Below are 24,093 nucleotides of genomic sequence, written 5' to 3' on the forward strand. Positions count from 1 at the left end.
CATACCATTCCTTCTGAGCTCCCTGCATGACTGACTGAGTCTTCTGCTCTCCAGGGACTCTGACTTTCTTAACCTCACAGGCGCTGGGCCTCACTCAGCTGGGAAAAGAGATTCCCGTCTTGCGTGTATCATCTTTGCAGAGGACAGGCCCAGGGGCCAGTTGCTGGCTTCATACCACTTCCTCTTTGCCCTTTCAACACAACTGCCTCCCCATACTTTGGCCTCACTCACCCCTTCTTGCCTGCTGGCCCCTGGCCAGGCTGGTGGTGAAATGGGAATGCTATTAGGTGTTCAATAACTAAACGACTAGTTGCCTTCTTCCCCTCTACTTCACGGTCTCCCTTTCCCCAGAACAGGCCTCCAGGTACCTCCTACCCCTGGGCTCTGTTGATCGATTGGTCAGCGGATGACCCCTGCAGGCCCTGTGACTGCTGGAGACTTCCACCCCTGAGGGAAACCAGCACTTCTCTGCCTACAGTTTTACTTGTAGAAATGTTTCCTTTTATAAATTGTCAGGTGCTCTGTGGATGTAATGGTCGAAGCCTAGATGGAAAGAATTGGATGGTGTTCTTTGTGGGGGCTCTGTGCAGATAGCTGAGGCTTATAGCCTCAGGGAGACCCCCCGCAGAGAGCAAACGGCAGGGCCTGGTAACCCTCAGGACTCTCAGAGGGCGGAGGATCCAGCGATGGTATTCTGCACCTGGAATTTGTCCTGGAACTAAGATGGGCTCTCTCAGGTTCTGAATGGCAGAACTCAGGTGGCTTGATCATGATTCCAGGACACCACTCCCTCCTGCTGTCTTGGGAAAGGATTACTTTGTCATGAGCCTTTGCCACCCGTGGTGCACTGGGGAAAAGCATTGAAATGCTGCTAGTCCTGCATTGGCTAGAGACCTCAGCCTTAGGGCTGAAATCACCTGGGACTAGTTTTGAGGTCCCTTGAGAACCTATATCCTGCTGGAGGGAGGAGGGACCAGGACAGAGCCAGTCTGAGGGAGGAGGCCCAGCTATGTGAAGAGGGAGCAAGACCCTGAAACAAAATTCAGGTGAATTAAATAGTTCATTGTAGAAAAGTGAAACCATGACAGAACCAGTTTTTTGTTTTTGGTTTTTTTTTCAGGGGAAAAAGCCAGTTTTTGTTTTTAAAGGAGGTGATGATATTTGCTTTTGCACTGGGGAAGATCTTTTTAAGGGTAAGACCAAAAAGAAGAAATCCTAAGGGAAAAATAGATTGTACTATATACAATGTATAGTATGTTTAGTGAAAGAAAACAAAACAAACACTACAAGTTTAGAAGAAAACCTTTGCAACATACAGAACAAGAGCTTTTAAAATTAACAAGAAAAAGATGAATAGTCCAGTTTTTAAAAGGGAAAGGAACTAAAGATGCAATCTACACAAGAAATACTCAAGGCTAATGAGTACATAATAAAGATATCTTCCCTCTATAGAAAGTGATCAAGGCAATAACAGGAGACCATTTTTCTACCAGTTCAGTTGGCAATATCCAGCACTGATTGACAAGGGTGGGGGAAATGGGAAATTCATACCCTGATATTGGGAATATAAGTCAGTATAACATCTCTGGAAGGTAGATAGGTATCAAGTCTCAAAAATTTAATTGTGCACTCCCCTTGATCCAGCCATGCTCCTTTTAAGAATTTAACCTCAGAAGATAATCTAACAAGTAACCAGAGATGTATAAATTTATTTATCCCAGGGTTGATGGTAATATTGAAAAGTAGGAGGCCGCCATAACATCCATCAGGAAATCTGGTACATTCCTGCAAGGCTGTTGTAGGAGAACACTTAAAATGATGATATAAATGTGTCACTAAACCTTTATGGCATGGAGAAATATCCATGACATATTGTTGAGTGTGGAAAAGCAACTTATAAAGTAACATGTTGTGTGAGACTACTTAGGGTAAAGTTTACACGAGTATAGACAACATGATATTACATTACATAATATATATGTAATGGCCTCTATATTTAATACCTGTAGATATGTTCATTGAATGAGATCATGTATTTAATGAGATGAAACATAGTAAACACTTTATAAATGCTATCGATTAGGAGGTGAGGGTGGATAGGGTAGTTCGCGCCAGATATTGAAGTGTCTTTTATTTCAAGCTAAGAGATTTGGATTTTACCCTTTGGCCATGGGAGGCAGTAGAACTCAGTGAATACTTACGCAATGTCTACTATAGGAAGGCCAGAATTGAAAAGGCTTTTTCATAAAGAAAATTGCTGCAGAAAGTGAGGCTTATATCAAGGGAAGGTCAGCCAATTGGCTCACAGGGCAGATTGCCTTGGGGACGTCACAAGGGCCTGGGGTCAGCCCTCAGCCTTGTCCACCTAGAAACCTGACTTTGGAACACAGGGAAGGCGAGTCTAAGTCTACCACTGACTTGAGGTCATTAACTGTAAAGTCTGACGTATAGAATTAGAATGCTACCATATTAAATTTCAATGAGACATGAGTGGTATGCTAAAATACGTCATGTTTAGCCCATTAATTTTCAGCAGACCCACATGGGAAGCTACTACTACTACTGGTAGTTCCAATCAATGATGGCGGCCATTTATTAAACATTTACTAGGTGCCAGGCAATGTGTTGAGCACTATTCATGCATTATTTCCTTGAGTCCTCAGAACAACTCTGTGAGGTAGGTAGTACTATTATTTATTATCCCCATTAATTTTTTTAAAGTCCCCATTTTCTTATACTGACTGGAACATGGAGTCACCATGTGACTGAGCTGCGTATGATGAAACTAAATATTATCTGATCCATCAAGCTGTAAGGTGGGACATGGGCAGCCGCGATCCAACATCAAGTAGAAACGAAATATAAGAGATTGGATTTAACAATGTCCAGAAGGTACAAGTAAGTTGTATGAATAAGAGGCTCAACTACCCTTCACACCTACTCTTAACTGTGTTGATTCCTCTACCTCAATCCAAACATAAAGCCTCAATCTACACCTATGCTGGCACCTACTGGGAATGGACTGCTGAAAAATGACAGCTCCCTGCAAGAGTGTATGGTGTAAATGGACAATGCATTTGATTGTCCACTTTGTGTGGCCTGAGAAGTGACCAGAAGTGCAGATATGCATAGATTCCTGGACACTGATGAATGGTTTGGCTAGGTGGTCCACGAAAGGTGGATTTGGAAAGAAAAGGACTGATAGATGGTCGTAAGAGGGCTTTGGGAAGAGATTTATGGATAGACCTCTCAGAATGCTCATGGAGAGGGAAGATCTTTGTATTAGTAATCTATTACTATGTAACAAATCGTCCCCAAACTTTGTACTTTAAAACAATAACCAAATAATTTTCTCATGATTCTGTGGATCAGCTTCATTTGGCTTCTTTTCTGAACTTTTAGGTTCTGAAAACCCAGAATCTCAAAAAAAGAGAGAAAAAAAAGAAAAGAAATGTGTACTTGGTGATTCAGATGACCAAAATATTTTTCTCACATATATTTGGTCTTCATCAGAACTTCCTGGCTCACAGCTCCCAAAACCCTTGGAATTTCCTAAGCTATTAGAGCAATGGGATCATCTTTTGTCATATTTGGCCTCTCGTCCTCAGTTCCTGAAAAATACTTCAGAGCCATAATGGTGAAATGAGTTACTCATGACGAACCCCTTTCAACTACAGCTGAGTTTATATTAATGAGGTGACTTTTGGAAATCCCCTAAGGATAGGGGTGGGGGACTGGTTGCCAGGGAAATCAGCCATAAATAGAGGATGGGAACGTTCAGTCCTTCCCCTGATTTCCAGGGAGGGGAGAGGGGCTGGAGTTGAACCAATCACAATGGCCAATGATCCAATCAATAATGCCTATGTAATGAAGCCTCCATAAAAACCCTAAAGGAGGGGTTCAGAGAGCTTCCAGGTTGATGAACCAGACTGTTTCCCATGTCACCGTGCTGAGCTCCAAGCTCCTCTTTTGGGATTTCGTCCTCTGTATCTCTTCATCTGGCTGTTAATTTCTACCCTGTAATATCCTTTATAATAAATCAGTGACCTAGTGAGTTTCCTGAGTTCTGTGAGCTGCTCTTGCAACTTAATCAAACTCACAGAGGGGGTTATGGGAACTCCTGATTTATAGCCAGTTGATTGGAAGTACAGGTGACAACATAGACTTGCGACTGCCGTCTGAGATGAGGGGCAGTTTTGGGGACTGAGTTCCTAACCTGTGGAATCTGATGCTATCTCTGGGTAAATAGTGTCAGAATTGAGTTGAATTGTAGGATACCCCGCTGGTGTGGGGAAACCCCCCCACACACACAGTGGAATTGGTGATCAGACCTTCACTTTCCTTTGTCCTTTCAGCCTTAGGAACAGAAGCTGCTTCCTTTCGTCATTACGTGTTTCCTTAGGGTAAGAAGGTCCTTAACACTGTATGTGAAATTATATAATATTATTTGAAGATAGACTCTGATTAATTAAAGATGTATGTTGTAAACCTCAGGGCAACGGTTAACATTTTTGTTGAAGCATTCAAATGGTTTAACATACTGTACTGGATTGTCTGTTAACTGTTTAGCGCCGTCCCCGCTTTCTATGCTCGCCCATGTATCACAGGGTCTGGACATGTAGTAGAACTACATTTCCCAGCACTCCTTGCCAGAAAGGTTACTAGTTAGAGTTTACCAATGAGAAGTACAGTGGACTCTTGTTGTTTGAAGGAGTTATACCCTATCAAGTCACTTTGAACAGTAATTAAATTAGGAAATCCTGAACTATTGCTCCTAGGGGACATACAGGGTTAGGTTGCTGTGAGCCTCTGGTCACAACATTTTTTGTGAACCAATCAAAAATAACCTTGTTTTATGTGTGCTTCTGTTTAAAGACCTTAATACATATTGTTGATTCCTTAACATTGAACTCATGAGCAACAGCACTGTAACTTATGCCTGAACCAAGCTTATCTAACACATGCACTTTCTCCGTAAGGTATCTGCAGCCTTCCTGGTGTCAATTTAGGAATATTAAACAGCACCTCAGGACTGACTGGGCATCATTTTCAACAGAGAAATCAACAACAAAAAGCTAAAAAATGGGGCACTCAATAGGCTGCGAAAAGGACAGTTGTTTACAGTATGAGAGCTGAAAAAGAAGGTGAAGTGTCACCTTGTTTGACCTCTGCTGGGAATGTGCATATTGGGTCACTAATTTTTTGCTTGTCTGTGAATGACCATGAAAACGCTGTGAGAGTTAATTTTGGGATCGTAAATAAATTTAGTGATAGGCTAATTTGCAAGTATGGAAACCACGAATAATGAAGATTGCCTGTGTGTCTATTTTATTAGTTTGGTGCAAAAGTAATTGTGGTTTAAAAGGTTGAAAAATAATTGCAAAAACTGCAATTACTTTTGCCCCAACCTAATAGCATGCCCTCTACTTCTACCATCAACCGGAGCAACTCAGGTATTTCCACTTCACTGAGAATTGGCTATTGGTTTCTTCCAGGCTTCTAAGAGCTACTCCAGTAGCAGGGGTCCTTGCTAGGGTGTGAAAGCCCATGTCCTGAGAAGGTGTCCCCAAGTCAATGAATCTTATCTAGTCTTACATTCCTGCTTCCTTGATTAAGCACTTGCAAAATTCAACCCTGAGGTCACTCCTCTGGCTTCTGCCAGTACATGCTGGCAACTTCCTGCATTCTTAAGGTATGTAGTCTATTTTGTTCTCTTATCAGGTCCAGTGCATTCCCAGCCGGGTGATGCTGGAGCTTAACCCTAGTTACCAGCCTGGCAGCCTGGAGAGGAGGTGGGAGCAGGACAGAAGGCGGGGCATTTGTTGTCTGTGGAGAAGGGCTTCTGTAGCACCTGCCAGCACAGTGGTGGCTCCGGTTCTTACTAAGGAAGGGTGTGCCCACTTGGCAAGCCTGGAGGGGCCTGGGTACATGTTGCAGAGCCAGCCTCCTCCGGAACATCTATCCAGATGTCCCCGTTCTTGTTTTAGGATCCTAGGCTTTCCCCACCAGGGCCCTGATCTTCGCCTGAGAGACTCGCCTTGGCTGAGCATTCAGACATCTCTGAAGCTCTAGACTCTAACAGTGTGGCCGTCAGCCTGCCACTCAATGTGTATGTTCTTCCATTCCCACAGGTGATGAGGGCCTCTTTGTAAGCTACCCGCACAGTTCTCTGGTTCTCACCCTGAGCCATGAATTGCTCCTTGATAGCCCTCAGTCCCCATTATCCTTCCACAATACAACTTAACTGCAATCAACCAATCAGTTCCTCTGTCTTTGTAGACATTGTTCTCCCCATACTTTTTAAACCCCAGCATCGCAGCACCTACCACAGTATTCCCCTCCATGACAATACTGTCACAGGTCACCACTAGTAAAATTTTTAGCATTTGAGCCACCACCTGTTCCAGGGAATGTCCATGTTCCACCATGTTCCATTATCTCATAGGTTGCTTCAAATGGGCAACCTCTTTGCCTGCTGGGCAGTGGGTGAACCAGTCCTAAATCCACATCTTACCACCTATTTTCCCCAACCACTCCTGCTACTTGTGCCAGTGTGGGTTCACTGAAAAGCAGGTGCCAGCACAGGATTAAACATGCAAGGATTTTCTTAGGGGAAATGGGCAGGGAGCTAAGGAGGGTTGAAAGACCCACCAGACTGTGATGCGTTGAGAGGGACTCAAACGTATGAGATGCTGAGGGCTGGCTGTCTCCACCATCACGCTGTCACAGTGGGCGACCTATACCCTAGTAAGCCTGCTGAGATGATCTCTGCATCCTGTTACACAATGTTTGAGCAAGGGAGTGACGTGAGTTATCAGACTTTATGACAACTTTTTAAAAACAGCTTTATTGACATGATTCATGTACTGTATAATTCACCCATTAAAAGCATACAATTCAATGGCTTTTAGTATATCCACAGTTGTGCAATCATCACCACAATCAATTTTACAATATTTTCATTATCTCAAAAAGAAAGTCCATGTGCCTTAGCTATTACCCCCAATTCTTCCACCCCCAGCCCTAGACAACCACTAATCTACTCTTTGTCTCTATAGATTTGCCTATTCTGGACATTTCATATAAATGGGATCATACCATATTTCCCCAAAAATAAGATTCGGTTTATATTAATTTTTGCTCCAAAAGATGCATTAGGCCTTATATTCAGGGGATGTCATCCTGAAAAATCATGCTAGGGCTTACTTATCTGGTTAGGTCTTATTTTCGGGGAAATATGGTGTGTGATCTGGCTTCTTTCATTTAGCATGTTTTCAAGGTTTGTCCATGTTGTAGCATGTATCAGTACTCATTTTTTAATGTTCCATGATATGGATAGATCACATTTTATTTATTCATTCATCAATTGATGGACAGTTGGATTATTGCCACTTATTGTATATTATGAATAATGCTTCTGTGAACATTTTTTTACAAGAATTTTTATGGTCCTATGTTTTTATACCTAGGAATGGAATTATTGGGTCTATAGTAACTATGTTTAACCTTTTAAGGTACGGCCAGACTGTTTTCCAAAGTGGCTGCACTATTTTACCTGCCCACCAGCAGTATATGAGGGTTCCAATTTCTTCACCTCCTCACCAACCCTGTTATTGACCATTTTATTTGTTATAGCCATCCTAATGAGTATGAAGTGGTATCGCATTGTGGTTTGAAGTTGCATTTCTCTGATTTCTAATGATATTGAACATATTTTCATGGCCTTATTGGCCATTTGTGTATCTTCTTTGGAGAACTGTCCATTCAGATCCTTTTCTCATTTTAAAATTAGGTTTACAATAGCTTTTTGATATATTACAAAACAATTTATGTTCATTGAAGAAAACTTAGATGCTTACGTACAAGCATAATAAAAATAATAAATGCCATTTAGCAAGCATATATTGCAAGCACTGAACTAAATGTCTCTGAGCTTGCCCTAAGTCACACAGGTAAAAGAAACAGTAGCTAATATTTACTGAGGTCCTGTTAGGTGCCATGCCCTCTTCCACGTATCATCTCATTTAATCCTCCCCACGGTTTTCTATAGAGAGTGCTTATTTTCAGCATACTCATTTTGTAATAAAGAAAGAGGCACAGGGATAGTAAGTAACTTGCTTACCTGCACACAGCTTTCTGGTGGCAGAACCAGAGTTTAGACTCAGACAGTCTGTATCCCCAGTTTTTGCACTCAACCCCCACCCTGTTCGTTTCTGAATCCAGAGGCTCTGAGGAGAACCATTGCATTTCACTGTCTCTTTGTCATGCGGGGTGGCCTGAGGGGTCTCTGGTCCAGCTCCCCACATAAGAACGCAGGACCTGGTGAGGCCAAAAAGGAACACCCACGGAGCCATAGATGGGGAGTCATACCACTATATTGTCGTTGGTGGCTGGGTTGGAGACAAAGGAGGCAGGAGCCACACTATCTGCAACCCGCCATCCGCTTGTTTCTGCCAAACAATCTCACTTGCTAGCAATCCACTTCTCTGCAATCTGCAATCCACACTCTGCCGCTTGCTAGCTCAGCCACCATCGTCTTGCCAGCCCCCATTTGCTGCTAGCGTAGCCACAGCAGTTATATTAGTGGCCAATGGCTCACTGGTTACAGCTGACGGCCAACTAGCCACAGCTGATGGCCATCCAATCACAGTTGATGGCCATTTACTACCCGAGCCAGCACCTTTCCACGTGAGGCCGAGAGCCTGGAAACTGCACTTCTGGCTCTGTCCCCATACTCTTGTTCTGTTTAAGTAAAATAGTTAGGTATCTTCTTTGATAATTATTCCTTTCCTAATGCAAAATGACAGAAGTTGCCCTCACAGATCCCTGAAGACTTAGAAATGGTTTAATTTCTACTGACTCTATTTATTTTTTAATATTTTTGTTTGTTTATCTCTTTTTTCTTCCATAAGCTTTGGGAAGCGCAGAAACCAGATCTTTCCATACTCTGGTGTTACTGCAAAATGAATTTGAAAATTGTTGAAATGTTGTTCTACTTGTCTATGTGTCCAAGAACCATTCAGAGTAAGTCAGGACATACGGTCTCCTTTTGGTGGGAGGCAGAACAGAGGGTGTTTGTGTGTGTGTGTGTGTGTGTGTGTGTGTGTGTGTGTGTGTGTGATTTCCAAGGCTTCACAAATCTGGCTTTGACTGTTTGTAACTTATTATCTCTGTGATTTGCATCAGATGACTTAACCTCTCTGCTCACCTCATCCTCACCGGCAGAGTAAAGGATCTGGGAGCAGGGAGTCAGGAGCGAGGCTCATTTCTCAGCTTTGCACCTGTGTGGTCTTGAGCACGTACCTTCACCTTGTGGGACCTAATTTTGCCCAGCTGTACAATAAATGGGTTGGACCCAAGGCCTTTTGAGGTTTCTTATGGCTCTGCATTCTGTGCCTACTTCGGAGTTGTAAAGAATGGACATTGAGGTGATGTCTCTCACAAAACCCTTTTTTGTTGAAAATAGTAAATCCTAGGTAGGAATTTTTAGGGGAAATTGTAGGAGGCCTGGAAGGATGTGTGGGGAATGAGATGCGCTGCTATATCTAGGAAGGGGATGGGCGTGGCGGGGCACTGAGGGGGGTGTGCGGACAGCGGAGCATCCTTGCAAGCAGAGAGGGCGTCTGCGGGCTGGAGCGGAGGCCGAGTCTAGGGAGGACCACGACTGCAGCGGCTGCGCACTGGCGCGCCCAGACGGCCGATTTGCGTGTCTCCGCCTTTGCGACGACCTGATTGGGGGCTCTGGTCTGGAGCCTCGCGCCGATTGGCTGGGCGGACTGCCGCTCAGGCCCAGAGCGGACGGTTCCTACTGCGGCTGGGCACCCGCTCCGCTCTCGCGTCGGCCCGCGCTCCAGCTGCGCCCGGCCTCACCCCCAGCCCGGCTCGGCCCGGCCCTGGTCTCCGAGCGAAGGCGCCGCTGCCGCCTGGGCCGCTCTCAGGGCCATGAGGAGGCGGCGGCAGCCACTGCGGCCCGCGTCAAGGTGACCGGCCGGGACTGCGGCGGCCGCGGCAGCGACGAGAGCGGGCGGTGAGAAGAGCTGTCCGCGGGGCGGGACGGGGCGGGGCCCTGAGGGCTCGGCCGGAGGGAGCTGCAGGTGCGGGGGGCGGGACCCGGAGGGGAGGGTGGGCCAGGGAGGGGCCTCAGGGAGGGAGGCGGGGCCGGGGGGGCGGGGGTTGTGTCGGGCGGTTATGAGGCCTCGGGGGCCAGGCCGGAGGCCATCGGTCCGCCTGTCGGGCGGGGGCTTGAAGGATATGAAGGTTAGCGGGTGTGGAGGTGCAGGTGGCGAAAGGCCTCAGGTGTGGGGCGCGGGAGCATTTGGGAGGGGCCGAGGCGCAGGAGGTGCGGGGGGCAGGGTCAGGTGGGAGCACAGATTTGCTAGTGGGCGGGGCTGCGAGGGGAGGCCGGAGCGGCCGGGGCGCCGGGGCCCGAGGAAACGACAGGTGCAAGGGGCGGGGCTCGGGGCGGGGCTCGGAAGGCCTGCGGGCGCGGGGGGCGGGGCCCCGAGCGGTTTGCAGGTCCGGAAGCGGGGCTTCAGGTGAGGAGCGGCCAGAGGTGAGTGGTCGCTGGGAAAGGGAATGCCGCCCTCTCTGCTGTTTTGGGGTTTGGGTGGAAGCAGGAGTTTTGGGCTCTTTGAGGATTCCGGGGGCTTCGAGGGTCGCTGCTGGGACGCAGGGCCTGCCAGGCCTGCCTGTACCTCTCCTGAGCTGGACGTGGGTCTCCGCTGCCCTGGTTACTAGGCCGGCAGCTTCCCCTAGCCACGCTGTACCGTAGATGGGACGAACCATTTTTCACGTCTTAGGGACTTGTCCTGTTGCTGTCGCAGGGGTCATGCCTAGATTGGGGGGGCGGTTGGCTTTCATTTGATGATCAGCTGTGGAGAAATGTGTGTGCTCGAAGAGTAGTTAGTATGAAGCTTGGAGGGTCCTGGCTTGCTGGCTCCCGATCCCAGATGCTGCCTCAAATCTTAACAGTGGTAAGTCTCCAGAAGCCCGAAATGGCAGCTGGTTTTGGGGGAGGAAGGGAGTGAGGGTTCAGAAGCTCTTGCCTCTGCGTTACCTTGGACAGTCTTTTCCTCCTTTGCAAAATGAGCATCGTGGTACATGCCTTGTGTGCCTCCCAGGGGCCTTGTGAGGACAGGATGGAACCGCGCTTACTGAGCACATCGTTGGTTAAAGTTATGAGTCTCCCTTGCCTGTGCTGATGGGCAGGTTGGATTTGGGGGCTGGGGGGTCTAAAGAGGAGGGGCTTTCTAAACTATTTTCTTGTTTGAGTTTGGGATGAGGTTTGTGGCAGGGAGTCCCCAAAAGACTCATTCTTGTCTCAGATGGTAACTGCTCCTCGGACCTCTGAGCGAGCTGTGGCAGGAACAATGGGAGATGGAAAGCAGAGGAACATTTAGTTGTTTACTGACCTTTAGACCCCAACCCCAGTAAGGACTCTGAAGTAGAGCATGAGGCTCAGGCTTGAGCCTTATGGAATTCCCCCTCTGCATCCCAGGACAAACCCTGATTTTACCACATTCCAGAAGGAAGACACCAAACGGGAATGCCAGTACTACAGGGGCAGAGAGAAGAAAGCAAGGTCATGGGTTCTTCGCTATTCAGGAGAGTGTTCTGTGCCCATGTGTGCGACCTTTCATTGTGTGGTGCCTTTGCTGCTTAGCAGTTAGATCAGTCAGAACTGGAAGCCCTCCTACCTGTGTGGTATGGACAGAAGAGAAGACCGGAGGAGGCTTCTCCTATACTGGCCTGCATTTTTCTTCACTGTAGAAGCTATGGGGCTTTTGGGGACCAACCACCATGTGCTGGCCTCTCTCACTACTACCAGTTTTGTGGGGGTGACCCAATGGCATCATGAGGATGGCATGTCAGGCCTGGGTCCTTACTGGGGCCTGTGCTCATGTGGCAGGTACCCAGAGCATCTAGAAGCAGTGTGTGTAAATTGTCCCATTCTATCCTGGCAGAAACTATGTAAATGGCTCTCAGAGATCGCTGCCCTCTGGATAAGCATCACGCCCAGTGGGTTGAAAAGAAAGCCCAAACTTGGTGGCACACAAAGGTAGAACATGTGTTGGATAATGAGGGGATAGGCTTTTTGATTGTAATTATTGCAGTGACAACATCCAGGGTTGAGAGAGAAACTTTATTAATGGAAAATAATGCATCTGATATGGCCCAGTCTACCTTTTGAAATCAATTTTCCTTTTCACTCTGGAGGGTAAGAGCTCTGGCTTAGAAGTCTGACAGGTCTGCATTTGAAACCTCGTGCACCAATTTTAGCTTCTCAGAGCTTTCGTTTCCTTATTTGTAAAACAAGGTTGATCATGCTCACCTTGAGAGCTTGTTATGAAGAACAAATGAGACAAGATATGTGAAAGCACCTGATATATTAGGCACTCAGCACTCAGTATATATTAGGGTCTGTTTCTGCCCCACCCTGCCTGCCCATCTTTCAACACAGCACAACACAACAGCATGTAGCACGTAAGGAGAGCAGGACTGGTAATTGTGAGGCCTTCACTTATGTAACCTTGGCCAAACCCCTTCCCCTCTCCAGGCCTTGGTTTTCTTAGTTGAGTGGGGATGGTCTTAGATGATGTGAACCTCAAGAGTGGTCCTAGCTCTGGCATTCTCTGAGCATGCCAGCATATTAAAGGGCAGGAGGGAGGAAACTAATGACCTGTTGTTTTGTTCTTTTTAAAAATACCTATTTAGCACTTTGCCTGGCACATACTAGGTGCTCATTAAATACTTGTTGAAGGGACGTGAAGAACTTTAAGAAGATTTGGCAAATTATCCTTGCAGCTTATATGACTGTTGTATCTCTGCCTTCAAAATGCATTTTATTTATTACAGAAAAAGTATTGGAACAATGTTAGTGAAATTAGTGAACCTCAACATGAAAGACGAAAGTTGGTTAACAGTCCTATTTCACTGCAAATAAAGTTCATCCAGTTTATGTTCATAAACGTGTAATTTTTCATGGTTATAATCATATGTGTGTGAGCATTTGGGAAAGGCCTTGCAATAAGTGGTTTCTTTAAATGGTGTCTTTATCTCATTTTTAAAGAAGTGAAAAAAAAGTCACATGGATTTTTTTAAAGGCAAGCAGTTCAAAGAGAAACAAATTGTAAAGTACTTGTCTTTCTTGCCTTGAGCTTCCACTTCCTAGACCTTCTCCTTAGAGGCAAGCACTATTACCATTTTCTTGTTTATTATAATATATATTCTTTCTCTTACACAAAGAATAGCATTCTATACATACTCTTGCTCCTTCATTTATTAACTTGATCTGTTTTGGAAATTGTTCCAACTTTGGAAAATGTTCCAATTGGTGCATGTATTTCTTCCTTAATAAATGTTTTTGACTGAAATTGTAAGTACAGTTTTGTATCTCCCTCTCCCCCCCTCCATGATGTTTACTCAGTAATGGTTAACAGTCATTGTTTAGAAGAATAACAAGAGACAGCCCTTGTTCTCCTCTAGGAAAGAAATGGCTTTGGTCCCAGTGAACAATAGACTAAAGGGCAATCCATGTATTTGGATTCAAGGCAGAGGACAGAGAAAGGAAAAGGGATTTGTTCACTAGTAATTCTAAACTGATTTTCCATTCACACATGATTCAGAGTTTACCTCTGTCACTGTGACTTGGGACAAGTTCACCTCTGTCACTTACTGTATGACTTGGGACAATTTGCCAATTCAGTTGCCTTAGCTGTAAAATGGATGATGATAATAGGATCTGCCTTTTGGGGTTTTTGTGTAGAGGAAATGAGACCACACATGCAAAGTACTTGCAGCAAATAGCAGGTCATCTTAGGGGTGGCTACTATGTTGGTAATAATGTAAAGTAGAATCTCTTATTCTTTGTCAGCAGATGTTTACTGGGCAGCTGAGTGGGAGCCGTGGGGAATGCCCAAAGTCCTTGCCCTTGACATGCTCACAACCTGTCCCTGATTACCCAGCGGCATGGTGGGCCTGATGGTGGGGAGGTGAGCAGGATGGGGGTCACGGAGGTGGGAAACCATGGCTTTGCCCTGGGTGATTTGGGAATGGCTTCCCAGCTCTGATTTCCCCACCTTTGTGAAACCTACACTCAATTCTCGGCACAAGGCACTACGCCCGTGTTGCTGCCTCAACTGTCATTGTGTGCACACCTTGATGGGAGAACATGTATGTCGTCGTCGTGCGTATTACTTTGTGCTTGTGTCTCCTCCCTGCATAGGGAAAGTCTCCTACTTCCAGTGCTGCTCAGGCTTTAGGTGGACATTGTGATGGACCTGTGCTCAGAGAAGTCATGCTGCTAGATGAGGGCACACTCTTACTGATAAGTCGTCAGGTGTGTGGTGAAACCCAGACTCTGGACTCTTACTTCATTCCCCAGGAATCTGAGTGCTGACTCTGAGACAGGCATGTCCTGTGCCATGTACTGGCTGTAGACTTTGCGTATGGCCGGTGATACTTGTCCTCCAAAGTCCTAGGGGTGGGAGAGGAAAGAAATATTTGCTCCAGACGCTCCAGGGCGAGATGGAGAAGCAGAAAAAAAGGCCAAGTCTGAAAATTTGCTGCCCAGCTTGCTGGAGCCCACCCCTCCTTTCCTCGGAAGTCTGGCTGCTCATCCTTCCCTTGGGATGGGATAATGGAGGAGCCTGCCAGAGGGAGCGGAGAAGGGGGTCTGTAGATTTTGATCGGGGCTGGGGGAGAGTTGGTTGGCTTGGTCTCTGTGATGGCCATCCTGGAGCAGTTCTGGGAGCACTTTCTTAGAGCAGGCTTCGCTTCCTTCATGTGGGCATTCATTCATCGGCCTCGCTGGGCTGCTGCTGGGGGCGAAACCCTTTGCTGGACACCAGGCACATTGAGGCGAAGGAGCTCCGTTCTGCTCTTGGGAAGCTGGCGGTCGGTAGGTGGAGGAGTCACACGCAAGCAGAAGGAGACCAGAGGGTGATTGGCTGTGATGGAGGACCTCGGGTGAAGTGGCCAAGCGGATTCAGGCTCGAGCCAGGCAGACCTGGGTTCAAATCCTAGCCCTTTCTCACACAGCCTCTGTGACCTCGGGCAAGTGCGTTCCCTGCTCTGAGTCTCAGTTTACTGATTTATAAAATGGGGATAGCAGTGTTTCCTAATTTGGGGCTGTTATTCAAGATTCAGTGAAATAATGTGGTGGAATGTTTGGCACGGGGCCTGACAGGAAACTGGTGCTTACAGAGTGTTCATTGTCATTTTACTTGTCCTCAATGCTGTGGGAGCACCAAGAAGCACCTATGCCTGTTTTCTCTGGGGTCTAGTGGAGCGGCAGTGGTGCTGTTCAGGTGGTAAAGGTGAAGGAGATGGCCGAGGTATTCGAGAAACCAGCTCTGAAGTTACAAAGGGCTCAAGGAGTCCTTTCCTCACGGGCCCTGTTGACCCCAGGCTGTGGGTTTGTCCACTGGTGTTTCCGCCCTGTCTTTTGCACAAGCCCTTCTCAGAGGTGGTTTCCAGCCTAGCGCCATCCCCAGCGCCTTTTCTTTGATCACCTGCACAGATCACTTCCATGAATCAGGTTTGTCTCACCTGCACCGATGGGACAGTCGAGCAGCAAATCCTTCCACGGTTTTTCTGCAGAGCTTTCAAATCCATTGTGTTCCTTTCAGGAGATTTATCTCCTGTGCATCAGAGAGGCGGATAGGGCAGCACAGACTCTGCAGTCAGTTCGAGTGGGTTCGAGTCCTCACAGCACCACTCAACAAGCCCTGTGGTTTGGGGCAAGTGCACTCCTCTGTTTCCGCGGGGGTACAGGAAGTCTGACAGAACTTACTGCTCGTAGTCCTTGCAAGGCTCCAAGGACATGCTGTGGAACAGCACTTAGCAGAGTGCTTGGACACCGTGAACACCTGGTAAATAGGAGCTAGAATAATGTTCTTTGTAAGCTTAGTCAGAAAGCTTCTAGGATGCTCTGTGGGGAAGGGTGTGAATGTATTGCCTATGGAAGTTATGTGAGTTACTGCACAAGGACTGTGTTAAAACTCAGACGTGCGGGTGGTGGTGGTGGTGTTGGGGGCGGCACCCAGGGTGGCAGGCAGAAGTCAGCCTGCTTTGGGAGTGCGATGCAAGCCCACGACAGCAGTCGGGTACCCGTGAGGGAGAGGACGGAGTCACCCCGAGGGTGGGCCCTGTCTCAGGCCCGTCCAAGGACGGGAGGCTGGTTTTCCCAGGTATTTCTTTTTCATTGTTCTGTGATTCCACATAAATAATGGGTCTTTATGTGAACTAACGCAACATTATACTTTCCCTTTTAAGGATTTAAACATTTTTATTATAAGGTGTTATTTTAAGGTTACGACAATTACTTTAGTAATCAGAAGAAAAATTAAATGTTGGGCTGCAACGTTCCAAGATCATCTTATTGGAGATGAAAGAAAGAATAATGAACATAATTAAATTCGTGTTTATTGGATGCAGTAATTCTCACCCACTCTTGTATAAGCTTGATAACTAGGTCAAGGGAAATCTGTGCTTTTGGTACATTTCTGGGTAATTAAATATTTATGGAAAACAAGTTAATAAATCCAGGAGAATTTGCTATGTCTCTTTTTGTGGCAATAAAGTCTATTATATGGAATTAGTGACTTTCACTATTTGAAGGTATTTCTTATTTTGTGTCCTTGTTTTGTTTGTTTTTCCCCCTCTAGGCCCCATAGCTCCCACACTTCCAGTCCACTAGCATTTCTAAATTATTTCCCCGCTCGGCTCTGATAACACCCCGCTGTAGCATGTAATAACCCTGTGTAACCAGCAGCCCTGGGACTCCCCTACAGACTTGGCCTTTGTTCCTCCCGCCATGTTCATGGCCTCGCCCAGGGCTAGTAAATGATCTGATTTTGTCATGCCCTCTGTTTAAAACCCTTCTGTGGTTTCTAATTTCTCTTAGAAAGAAGACCAAATCATTAGCGTGGCCTGCGGGGTGTAACAATACGCTCTTCAATGTAATTGTTGGTATGTCTCCGTTGGTGTGGTGTAATGCAACCCCATCAAATCGTGGACTGTGGCTGCTGTGCTCACCATCGGGTCCTCACTGCCTGGCGCATAGTAGGTGCTCCGTAATTATTTGTTAAGTGAACAAATGAAGTGAGTGCCTAGGCAGGGACTGACTGGAATCTATAAAATGAGAAGGTTGTTGGATCTGAGGTTCCTTCATCACAAAAATATCTCAACACGTCACAAAGTCTCCTGACACCTGTGGGTTTTTTGGTGTGTGTGTGTGTGTGTGTGTGTGTGTGTTTTGCCTCATACTGATTCTGCAGGATTGAGGGGGCAGGCTTTGGAGTACAGAGAAGAAAATGGAAGCTCAGAGAAGTAAACTGCCCAAGGTGTACCTATGGGAGAAACTGAGAGCTCCTTAGTATCTTTTCTCAAACCCTGGGCTGCCTCGAATGTGGTTTCTGACACACAATGGAGGAGTCACGGGTGAGATAAGGAAACAGATTCATTGAAAAAAGTATTTGTAATAGTTTCTGTTGGTTTTAGTTATTTTAATTTCCTGATCGTTGAATTTGAGGAGTTGAGTTCAATTTGGAGTGATGGGTTTAAGGTCCGGTTTCATTCTAGGGACCAGGAATCCCTGACCTTTTTTATTAATGGCTCACGTGTAGTAATCATTGATGCCCGTGCTGATTGGCTTATAACTAAAATTAGAATTTGTTCTTGTCGGGAAGCTTTTGAATGTGACTAGAAGTTACTTGCTGATTGATACGTAGCGTTCTTTTGCTGTTTCCAGAAGATGCTGGTTGCTGCAGTTAGCTTATTTCTCTACTTTATCTCTGGGTGTACCGGCTGCTGGGCTGTTTTGCTGTGGCCTTTGTGCTCAGCAGACTAGTGTTGTTAGTCCATCCTGAAGGTTAGAGATCATTGAGTCCACGCTTCCACGTTCCAGATGAGACTGGGGACTTTGCCAGGGTTTCATACTCAGCTGTCCTGATTCTCTACCCAGCAACACCCATGCACTTTGGCACATCTATTTGCATATTGCAGTTTCTCAACAACTGCCTGCAGCTCATGTAACGTAGCTCATGGACCATGTCCATGAAGAAGCATTTCTCTCTGATGAAAACCTCCGCTTCAGCGCCCTTTGTTGCGTCTGCAGTGTGACTGCATGGGAAGAAAACTAAGACCTGACATAGTGCACAGTTCCGGTGTCCGGTGAGAGTGGCTGGCTGAGAAAAGGCAATGCCCTTGGTAGTCTGTTAGCAACACATATACTTATCTTAGAGGGCTTCATCGTGATCTTAGGGGGCTTCTCAAGGGCTGAGAGATTCTTGGAACTTAGTTTGATCAATATAGCCAGCATACCTGTGGACAGAGAGAGCAGCCTGGTATTACAGCGCGATCACTGGGTATGAAGCCAGAGGGCCAGGACTGTCAGTTTGCTCTGACACCTGCTTTCCAAGTAAACAGGCGTCTCCCTGGCGTGTGTGCATCCTTTCTGCAATAGGAAATCCCCAGTTTTAAAATCAGAGATTGCTTTGCGAGGGTTGAGTCAGATAAAGAGAGCTGGATGATAGGAAGTATTGGACAGTAACCAAAGGCATCCGTGTCCCTCGTTCCTCCCCATCTTACAGGCCTGCCTGCCTGTCCATCTGTCTGTCGTCCCTCCAGGGCCTGCTCAGGCCTGCTGAGTGCCAGCACTATGCTGAGTGGGGCCACAACAGAGGGAAAGACCAGTCTGGTCCTTGCTCGCTTTTAGCTTATGGTCTAGTAGCAAAGTTAAATAAGTCTAAAAACAATAAAAGTATAAAAAATTAATTACAGCATTGACGATGGCTACAAAGAGGAGTACACGGTGCTTAGGGACCGTAAAGCAGACAATTTTATCTGGCTTGGAGGATCAGAGCCAGCCTCCCAGAGGAAAGAGGAGTTGGAGTTAGCCAGGTGAAGGGGTGGCAGCTGCATCTGTCATGGTCCCAGCGGGGGCAAGGGCATGATGGATTCAAGAAGTGACAGCGAGCTGGTGTGGCAGGGGCACCGAGCACGAGGAGACGCTCCTCAGTGGTCACAGCGTTGTTTTCCTGACCTGCGCTGGAAATTCCGACAAATTCTACAGCTGCTGACTCTTCTTCTTCTGAACTCCCATCTGTCACCAAAGCATCATCACTGAATGTCACCTGCCATGGTTTCCAAGATAGCAGTTGGCCTTCTTTTTATTGCTTTTCAGATTGGTTGCTGCTTTTGCTTCTCCAGGGGATCGAAGAACACCTTGATCTCGTTAGTGGTTTTCATTCATGAAGTAAACATTTACTGAGCGAGCGTGGGACTAGCTTGACTCCACGCCCTCAGGAGCCCACAGACCTGACAGATAGGAGTAAATAAATGACGCTGATGTGCTGTCACGCCCGGTAAGTGGTGCAAACGAAAGCTTATGGGACCGAATCAGACTCACAGGATCTTAAACATAGATTTTTCAGTTGGCCAGGTGAAAGGGGACCTCGACAGAGGGAACCGACTGTACAGAAACTCCGCAGGAGAGAGCATGCTGAGTCAGGAAGGGTGAGCTGTGTGGTGCTCGTGGCGGAGGGAAGCGGGACGAGCCGAGGGAGACGAGGCCGGAAAAGCGGCTTGGGACCCGGAGTCAGAGGGACTCACAGGCCGTGCTTTGGAGTTCGGCTGTTACCCCGTGGGGAGTGGAGAATTGTTCTGGAGTGACAGGAAGAGAGAAACACCTTCTGTTACACTCCTAGATGCAGGATGGATGGTGTGGGAGGTCACTGGCGTTTGGGAGCTGAGTGAAGGGGCTGTTACGCCTGAACCTGGCGATGGCGATGGTGATGGAGACGAGAAGGCAAGTTCAAGAGAAACCCAGGTAGAGGCCTCTGTCCTTGGATAGTGAGCAGACGGGAGGGCGGGCAATGTCAGGGCTTCTCACGGCAGCGGTGTGAGGCGCTGGGTCAATCCCAGAGGTAAGGCTGAGTTTGGGTGTCTGCGGCACAGCGTTCAGCAGCTGGCCTGCTCGCCTGGAGCGCGCAGAGTCTGGGCCAGCGCACTGCTTCTCGCTGTTTGGAGCATCGAATCCTTTGCAGGGTTTGGAGGAGAGACGCTGGTCATCTGTATGTTGAAGAGTTTTCGCAGATGGTTCTGATGTTCCCACTGGTCGAACGAGACTTGGGCTCATCCTTCTGTAGCTGGCCCCTCAAGTGGTAGGAGGGGTGTTGGGCTCTTTGGGAAGGTTCTGGGTAGTGAGCGGGGGATCCTGGGCAGACTGCTGGGGAGCGGCAGCACGAGGGTGGATCACAGGGGAAGGGTCAGAGAAGGAGCAGGAGGAGGAGGCCATGGTGTGGAAACTCGTGGTGGTGATGGTGGGGTGCCCAGCTCTCCCCCCGCCTCCTGAGGCTGAGTGCCTTGTGCCCCGTGTCGACTCTGACTTTCACCGGTGTCAGAGCCAGCCTCACGTGAGAGAAGTCGTTGCAGTTACCTTTGCTTCTGTGCGCAAGAGACTGAAGGAGCCCGTAAACCCTTTCTCCTCCCTCAGAACCTTCTCAAACTGTCCTCTCACGTCTTCTGCTGGCCGTCCTTTGGACTAACATCACTGGCTCCTGAAGCAGGCGAGTTGGGATCCCTGGAACATGCTGGGGGTCAGGATGGGTCTGCGACCTTTGTGGGGAGGGTGCGTGTCTGGATCTGAGGAAAGACAGCGCTCAGAACCGTTGGAGGAAGTTCTGGGAAGAAGATGAAACCATTCAGCCTAGACGAACGTCCCCCATGATGTGGGAGTGCTTCCTTGGTCCCCTGTGTATCCTGAGCTTGGGGAGCAGAGCAGAGCCTGCTGTAGAATTTCCAGAACTTATAGGTGGGGTCTCAGTTTGAGTACATGAGATCTACCCAGATTTCTGGGGGAGGGAAAGTCATAAATTGGCGAAAGTGGAAGCCTGTCCCCCTGGGCTTAGAAGCCTGACTGAGATTAGTTTATAGAACCCAATGAAGAGCCTTTAATCTGGGAAGCCAATGGGAAACTGACCTGTGACCCAACGTAAGTTTTGTAAGTATTACCCTGAACCCAAAGACCTCAGAGTGGAGGACGGAGGCGGAGACCTGGCTGCCACTGGCCCTGGTGCTGAAAGCCAAGCTGAGGAGAAAGGATCAGGGATAACGCGAGGGAAGCAGCTGTCCTTACTGCTGGGGCCAGCCACCCTGTGTGAAGCCATTTGCTGCTGAGGAAAGGAAGAAGAACGGGATTGCTGTTTGTGGAGCTGAGACGCCCCAATGCTTAGGCAAGGAGCAGATGGATAGACGGAAGTATGCGTACCAGTACAGAACGTAAAGTGCCGTTCAGCTCTTGTGGGACGGAACGTAAAGAAATGGTTCAGACCAGGGGGCAGACTGAGCTGGGTCCACACCCTGCCTTCGCCCCGGGACTCACCACCACAGCCAGCGAGCATCCTCTTTCTCACCTTGGTGGGCATCTGTGTTCTCACTCTAAATGGGTGTGCAACGATGCCCTCAGAGAATTAGTGTAAGGTGATCGCAGTGGCACATTATTATGGGTAAGGTGCTTAGCGAAGTATCTGTCACAGAATAATGGTTCAATAAGTGACACCAGCAGCGTCTGAGTACTGCTACAGATATCTGCACTGGACCAAACTCCACCAATATAGCAAATGTATGAAATAAAGAAGAACTTCAACAGTAACAGATCCAGCGATGTGAACATCACCATATGGGAGGGAAAATCAGAGCCACTGGAGAAAAGATTCGAACACCTGGAGCATAAGTGTGACAGTGGAGAAATACAGAAAACGTTACATGGTAGAAAATGAAAAAGCACCAGGCGCAGGAACCTGGATCAGAGGAGTTTTATTGGCTGTGAAGAAGAGAGGCAAGCGGTTCTGGAGAAACAGCTGGAGGTGCAAGAACAAAGTTTCACGTTAGCCTTGGTCTTTAGCGACATGCAGATTTTCATCAGTTCTGTTTCCCTGAGCATGTTGGTGGGCACTGGGGGAGATGATGTTCGAGATTATTTACCTAATATTTGTTTATTTGTTTATTTACTCCAAAGTCTGATTTTTTTTTATTAGTTTCAGGTGCACAAGACAAAGCAATACTTAGACGTTTATCATTTATATCTCTCACACTGTGAAAAGTCTGATTTTTTTGACAAGGCTTACTACAGAGTAGTCTCTTATTAAATGTGTTTTGAATGAATTGGGTGAAAATCAGTCAGTCAGTTAAGCATTCAGTCGATTTCTGGCTCTTTCCAGGAAAGTCTAAACACAATTAATAGTGACAATAATGTTGGTAAAGATTTAATGCAATTCAAATGAGATATTCTATAAAACTTGATAAAATAGTGATGCTTGTGTGGAAAAATAAATTGGTGCAAACATTAAGTTTTTTTACAGCAACGAAATGGCCTTCATTCTTCCAGAATCCAGTTCGTGTCAATAAATGTTTGCATTTGTGTAAAAACGGTGCTTTGTTGTGGTAATATAACAATGGATATCTATTGTGATGGACATTCTCATTTAACCCTTATCACTTCCCTTTTGAGGGAGCCATTTCTGTAGGTTGGGGTGCAAAGGGTAGAAAACTGAAAATAGCAAAGACATAAATAACATAGAGGTCTCTCTATGTGTGATAAGTCAGGAGGTACTCAATAAGCTCAGAGTAGGTACAGAGCCTGCATGGTGACAGACCTTCTGTCTTGTTGTCACGTCATGATGCGATCTTGGGAATGGCTCCGAAATCCGAGGCCACTTCATGGTCTGAAGTGGCTGCTGGAGCGCTAGCCTTTGAACTTGCATTCTAGCCTTTGAGGGCCACTTGCAAAATTGCGCATGTACTTCTTGCATTCCATTGGCTTGATCTTGGTTATATGGCCACATCTAGCACTAAAGGAAGCTGGGAAATGTAATCTGTATTCAGGGAAGCCTCATGTCCTGCTAAAGACTCTTAAGCTATTTTCCTAAAGAAGAAGGGGAGGATGGCTATTGGGGGCCAGCCTCACAATTACTGGCTCCTTTTAATGGATGTGGAGCCTCAGAGAAGTTGAGATTAGCCCAGTGTTACATAGGCTATACATAGCTGAACCTTCAGAACTTATTATAAAGCCACAATTTATGAATCTCATATGGTGCTTGGGTAAGAGCAGGAAACTATATGAATGGAAAAGGTAACTATTGCTGACACAGGAGCTTAATTCATGAGACATGAGGAGTTACGCAGCAGCAAGAGAAGGAATGATGATGACATTGTTGGGACATTTGACTTTCAATAATGAGAAGCATTGCTAAGCTTAACTGTATACTGCAGTGGATTCCAGACGCGGTTGAGTTAACGGACAGAAGACGGAGTTGAAGGTGGGAAGATGGAAGCCGACTCTGTAGTGGGATCTAGGAGAGGTGGATTCCAGGACTCAGTTTGTGGGGGGCTAGGATGAGATCTTTCTGTGTCTCCTTGTATCTTTTTTTGTATGTGTAACTCCTGAGTCAGAGACAGAGAGCTTCATCACTAACGTGAGCGTTAGCATGCGTGTTGGTTTCCCTTCCCCCAGGTCCCATGGGGGTGATGCCATGGGCCCAGGTGGATGCTGTGCTTTTGTGCCACAGCTGAGAGAAGCGGTGAGTTTGGGAGCCTGCAGTTTTATGACAGGCAGTAAGCAAGCCTGCTCTTTGTCCCTGAGGGAAGCATTGTCTCATCCCTCAGGGGTGCTCACTGGAAGTATAGCCCTGAGAAGTGGGCTTGCGGAAGGGTGGTCAGGACTCTGCATTCTTGGCAGTGTTAGAGAGCCAGAGTTTCCCAAACAGGTGGTTGATTCAGTGGGATAACGCAAACAGAGTGCGTGCCACAGTGTGTGCCAATAGGAAGCTCTCCATCAGTGTTACGCATTATAATGTGGGCCCAGCGATGTCACGGTCAGTTCCCACAGTGTTTGTGCCTGGTGTTCAAAGTGTAGACAAGGCTGAAGTCCTGGGACTGACAGGATGCTGGGGAGACTGAGAGGGAGGGAGGGGGAGAGAGAGCTAGCTCTCTGGCTGTGTGTGTCTTTTGCCCTCTTGCACACATTTCCTACTCAGTACATCCCTGCGGCATGTACTCTGCCAGCTCTTGGTAAGTTATTGATAATTCTCT

At 47.1% G+C, this 24,093-nt stretch overlaps 1 protein-coding gene across 7 annotated transcripts in view; it reads left to right on the top strand.

Moving 5' to 3' along the window:
• The first annotated feature begins 9,785 nt into the window (after positions 1-9,785).
• RALGPS1 (Ral GEF with PH domain and SH3 binding motif 1) overlaps positions 9,786-24,093 on the top strand; it is a 246,640-nt gene continuing 232,332 nt past the window's right edge. For 5 of the 7 annotated variants that reach the window (XM_081067246.1, XM_081067249.1, XM_081067248.1 and 2 more), the window contains exon 1: positions 9,786-10,027. The gene's annotated coding sequence lies outside the window, so the exon portion shown is untranslated. Of the gene's footprint in view, positions 10,095-10,479; positions 10,553-24,093 lie in introns of those variants that run through there. The other 2 variants (XM_081067247.1, XM_081067250.1) reach the window with 2 other exon arrangements.

Source organism: Rhinolophus hipposideros (assembly GCF_964194185.1).
Source record: "Rhinolophus hipposideros genome assembly, chromosome: 11".
NCBI classification, from domain to species: domain Eukaryota; kingdom Metazoa; phylum Chordata; class Mammalia; order Chiroptera; family Rhinolophidae; genus Rhinolophus; species Rhinolophus hipposideros.